At 36.8% G+C, this 5715-nt stretch overlaps 1 long non-coding RNA gene across 1 annotated transcript; it reads left to right on the forward strand.

Moving 5' to 3' along the window:
* The first annotated feature begins 1541 nt into the window (after positions 1-1541).
* LOC121110675 lies at positions 1542-4497 on the forward strand. Its single transcript, XR_005849631.2, has 2 exons — positions 1542-1603; positions 1948-4497. It is a non-coding gene; the product is annotated as an uncharacterized LOC121110675 (long non-coding RNA).
* Positions 4498-5715: the final 1218 nt, after the last annotated feature.

The raw sequence follows: 5715 nt of genomic DNA on the forward strand, positions 1-5715 counted from the left end.
AGGGCTATTTACTCCATTCTGAGGTGATAAGACTGGGCTGCATCAGCTCCTGGGTCTCTGGGGATGGGCAAGAGGGAGAGCAAGAGGCTCTTCATTGCTGTCCTGCACTGTCAGGCAGAGTGCCCCAAACCATGCTGTTCCTCTTAGTTCCACTCACCCACACAGCATTTCCTCCAGTCTGTAGCTCCTGGAAGCCAGCAGGTTGCTCCTTCCTATCTCACACTGAAGTTCTCCTACTCTTCTCCCTTGTCCTCCCAGCTTGACCCAGCAACAGCCCTTTGATGATCACAGCTGTAATTCTTCTGTTGATGCTACAGAAATTGCATTAAGCAAAGCATAGTTTGGCCCAATATAAACACATCAGTAGCTGTTGCAATTAAAGCATCAAATGTTATGCATTTACAATTCATCAAGCCATTTTCTATCACTGGATAAAAGAAGCTAGATTTTTTTGAAAGTAACAGTAATGCAAACTATGTTAGTGATGATCTTACTAAACACTGATGTTTAAGTCTTTTTCTTTAAAATTGAATATTTTTTGTAAATAGGACTTTTTGACAATATTTCAAGACCCTTAATTAACTACAGTGTTGCTACAAAGTACTGAGGCAAATTATAAGGAGATAATTAGTATTTGCTTGTCTTTCACATCCCTAATTTCATTTTTATCTTTTTCTGGAATGTTACTCATCTGCTCATCTGTGCTTGGGTAAGTATTTTACAATCTAATTCCAGAAAGAAATAATTAATCCTTCACAGTTTTCTAACCTGTTCTAGTGCAATAAAGCAGTCATTTAATGTTTCCTATTAATGCAAAAGGAATTAATAGCATCTAGACTGAACACCCAAAAGTATAGTTTCTAAAGATCTGAACATTTTCTACTCTACTGTAAATCTGTTGTCATTAATTATTTTTTACATAGTGTAAATTTTGACATCTGTAATTAACATAAACACATTTTAAATTGGCAAATATGTATGTTTAACTGTATGCATAACTGAATTTATAGATTGCTATAATTAGCTCAACCTATTAAACTTCAAAAAAAAAAGAAAAAAGAAAAGTAACAATTAAGTGTTGGATTTAAGCTCTAATTAATAACCAAAAGGATACTTTTATGAATGTACATAAAAGGAACATTACACCCCTTGCAGGCAACTGAAAACTATTGGAGAGATCACTGTTCCATAGATGAAACTGAGCTTCCCTGTCAACACAACCCAGAAACTCTTCAGAGCACTCAGACTGCTAATTATGCTGAAGTATATGCAGTAAATGATTATGGTAGGTTGTTTTGTTTTTATTGAACACTAAATGGGTGTCATGGTTTTATGATTTTTGGTTATCAGTATTCCACATCACAACAGCATGCAGTGTACTGGGAGTTAAAGAGCAAATGCTTTAGTTCCGGGTACCTGTCTGGAAGAGAAGAAGAACTATGTTCCTCAAGAGCCTTTTCGAGTACTGTTATCATTCCTGCTCAAGGGAACAGATATAAGGGCGCAGGTCATCTGACTTGTCCCTCTTCTCGTCTCGCCGTGTTCCCTGTTGGATCGGCTCGCTACTGCTGCGCCCGACTGCATGCAAGGCTTCAGTATTAGTGTAAGGCCTTTGGCTCTTGGACAGTCTTTCTCTCAATTACTGTTGATTTATATTGCATTATAGTGTGTTATCTTACATTTCGATACTATATTTAGTAAATTAGTTTGTTTCTCCTCAGATCGTTGCCGCTGTTTTTAATTATTTTGGGGTCCCCTGTTTCCCTTCCCGGAGGCATGGATTTTGCGAAATCTCTCCGCCCCACTAGTCGCGGAACCGGGCCGGACCAGCCCTTAAACCGTTGACATTTTTGGTAGAGAATGCGGGCAAAAGCTGCTTTTTAGCTTTTTAGAAGGAATCTCTCTGGTCTTGGAGAGCTTCGTTGTGAAAGTTTATCTCTTTCATAGGTGCTCACTGAAAAACTTGACCTTGAAAGTCCAGGCGGACTGCCAATATTCTGAACACGGTGAGACGAGAAGAGGGACAAGTCAGATGACCTGCGCCCTTATATCTGTTCCCTTGAGCAGGAATGATAACAGTACTCGAAAAGGCTCTTGGGGAACGTAGTTCTTCTTCTCTTCCAGACAGGTACCCGGAACTAAAGCATTTGCTCCTTAACTCCCAGTACACTGCATGATGTTGTGATGTGGAATACCGATAACCAAAAATCATAAAACCATGACAATGGGGTTTAACTTTTCACTCAGGCATATAGCTTCTGGTCCTTTGTTATATGGTTTTTTGTTTGTTTTTTTTTTTAATAATTTTTAGTATTTTTGTTTCTAATGAAAAGATAAAATAATTTTTATTTGTTTAGAAAGTATGAAAAAAACAATTCCTGTATATATTTCAATGAGCTTGGAGATCTTGAGTACAGCCAAGATTGAAATTGTATTCCTACGCTTTGCAGTTTTTAATGAGAAAGATGATTCCAAATCAGAGTTGGGAGCATTCTCAAGAAAAGCTGAACATCACTGTGAAATCCTAATTCTCTTACCAATTCTGCTTAGCACTTGAACTCCTGCTAGTGCTCATGCCAGGTGACTGCTCAACTTAAAGTCCTTCAGAGATGGGTCTTTTCCAACCTTTTGTCTTGAAGTAATTTGCTTGTATTTCCTGGCACCAAAGATTTGTACTCCAGTCTTCTATTGCTCGGGAGAATTCATGAAACACTGGGCCTAAGGGCAAAGAAACTCTTTATGCTTTGTACTTACCCAGTTGCTTGAAAGGCAACGGCTTTAAAAAAATGAGATGGAAAAAAAATATCTATGCTGTATCCAAATAGAAGCAGAGCACTGGTTTCTTACCAGCTGCTCACCTTCACAATTCCTGTTTGAGCTAACGTTGCTGTGCTTTGAGGCTCATGCACTGTGCTGAAAATGCTTGATTATATGCTTTCATTTGCATGGCATGAGCTGGCTCAGGGATCTCCTGATACCATCCTGTGTTGATAACCTCCAGTGTGAGCATGGTCTCAGGACACCAGTTCACAACCTCTGGCTTGGTGCAGGGAGGTGGATTCAGCTGGAAGAGCAGCTTGCTGCCATCAGGAAGGAGAATCTCTATCTCCTACCTCTCTCCTTCCTGTCATTTATTTCATGATAGCTCCAGCACTCAGTCAGATGGTGAACTCCTTTTAATCGGTAGCTGGCAGAAAACTAAGTTGGGAAGAGAAAAATAAAGAGTATTTGCTACCATGTTCATGATACATTAGGTTCATTCTTCTCATTTATCTAACAGAATAAAGTGAATTAGATAAACAAATAAATACCAAATCTGGAACAAGGGAAGGGACAGGATATCATGTCTGGGAAAAGAAGAGAAAATGAAAAGGGAGTGAGCCTTTCCCTCAGTATTAATTTGTTTCCTTTGAGTTGTTGTTTGATTCAGCCATTACATAAAATGGCACATCACGTTTTGTGTTTTTTGTTGTTGTTGTTTTTCTGTCTGCAACATCACTAGGCTGCTATCCACAGAGGAAGTTCATAAGGACCTATGTTTCCAAAATTCACTTACCTTTTGGACAAAGATTGATTCTCAGTAATTTTTTTTTTTTTTTTTGCAGAGATTTTGCAGAACTATTAACAAATCTAAAGTCCGCATCCTTCAGTGAACCATTTGATATTTAAAGAGGTTTAAAGAGTTTCTACCAATCCAGAATCCAGAATCATTTAGTCAACTGTGCCCAAAGTCAGCAATCCTTAACACAAACTAATGTGTCAGTTTGCTCCTGGGAGTTGTATATCTAAGAACAAAATTAATTTGATTTTTTTTTCCTTTTTCATTATTTTTTTCTAAGACCTGCCTTTCTGCTACTTTAGAACTAGTTGCAAGTAAATAAATAAATAAATGAAAATTAAATAGCCTTGCAAAAAAGTAGAATTAACATTTGAAAAAAAAATTGAAAAAAATTTAAAAGAAAAAATTGAAAAACATTTATTTCAGGCAAGGTCAAAATAGAAGCACATGGTTACTTAAAAATAGCATTTGTTTAAGACAGCATTTGTTGTACTATTCACACGTGTAATCAAACACCATTGCTTGAGATCTGCAATAGCAGATTAGTAACAGAATTTGATCCTTCAAAACTTGTTTTTTTTAAGTTATGTTATTGTCAGTAGTCAGATAGATAACCATAGATGAAATAATGAACAATGCTGATAAGTAATGCATAGTGAAGTTTTGTTTAATTTCTTTTGTTGTGTCTCATGAATTAATTTTGTGGAAAATGTAATTGATCTCAAAAATGCCTACACCATTTTGTTGTGTTTTTTAATCATAGCAATCTTTCAGTTTATATAAGCATGGAGACAAGTACATTAGGTTAGGAAGCTTCCTCCCTCCGTAGTTGGCACCACAACTATAACCTAGCAAATAGAAATGAGGCAGCTTAAACATTTCAAACCATTTTTCACAGAGTGCCATTGAAAACAAGCAAGCGAACAAATAAATAAATAAATAGAGGTAAAAAACTATACAAATCTCTATATATGGATCTATACAATTTAGTATGGGTAATGCATGTGTATGTAGTGTGCAGTCCAAAATAAAGAACTTTATGGGAGTTAAAAAAAACAACAAAGTGCTGCCACAATGCACAAATTTTTTTCACTTAAAAAGCAATAACAACAACAAACAAACCTAAAACTATTGTGTTAAAAAATTCACTGATTCTGAAAGTGACTGGATACTATGCCCACTTTAGGATAATAGCTTAAAAATCACCCCATACACTGCACAGAAATTTTTAGGGTCTGAGAAAGCATCTGTTTGATCCCTCTCCTATCCCACTGTTTTACAGGTGTAGCAAAAGACATCATGAGAAATCTGAACTCTTACATTTATAATGGGAAATGTATATGTAACTAATGTTGCTACCTTCCCTGAAAGTAGGGAAAGAGTAGGAATTAGGAAAATACAACATGTTTCTGGATTACACAGATGATCGGGAAACACCCTCTTCTGGCTCTTCAGTCAGCTAAAGAAGGACGAAGTGGACAATTTCCATTCCAGAAGTGTGCATGTGTATGTGCTTATGTGCATGTGCACAAGTGCATGCTTGTGTGTCTCTGGAGAAGGTAAGCTGACAAACTGAGTCATGCTTACAGATTTGTCTTTTTTGTGTGTGTGTGTGGTTCAATTACATGAGTACAGGGTTTTTCCTGTGCCTGCTCTATAGTCTGGGAACAATTTTTGGAAAAGCATATTGATTTGGAAAGCATTTGTACAGGCCTACAAATAAAGCCTTACAATCTTTCCCCATGTGCATTTTAACAGGCAATAGCTCATGAACGCTGGAGTGAAAGGTTAATATTTTATGCTACCTAAAAGCTGAAATTCCACTTACATGTGACACTAAAATATGCTTCACTAGCTCTAACTGTACACCTTAAATCTCTGTTGGTTTTCCAAGTCTAGCTGTACTCTACTCTTAGTTTTTGAATCAGCTCATTCCCAAATCATGTCAGAAAAGATGAAAAAGGGTAATAAAACCAGATAGCAATCACAATACAATTATCTTAAGGTCTGATCTCAAGTCCTCCTGGCACTAAAATAAATGTTTAAAGCTAAGAATTTCATCTTTACAGAGTACAAAAAAAATCCCCTTTCAGTTTACAGGATATTAGATCAGAACAGATAATAGCTTTGTGGTTTATCAGTACTTTCTGCCCTTG

Source organism: Gallus gallus, chromosome 1 (assembly GCF_016699485.2).
Source record: "Gallus gallus isolate bGalGal1 chromosome 1, bGalGal1.mat.broiler.GRCg7b, whole genome shotgun sequence".
NCBI lineage: Eukaryota > Metazoa > Chordata > Aves > Galliformes > Phasianidae > Gallus > Gallus gallus.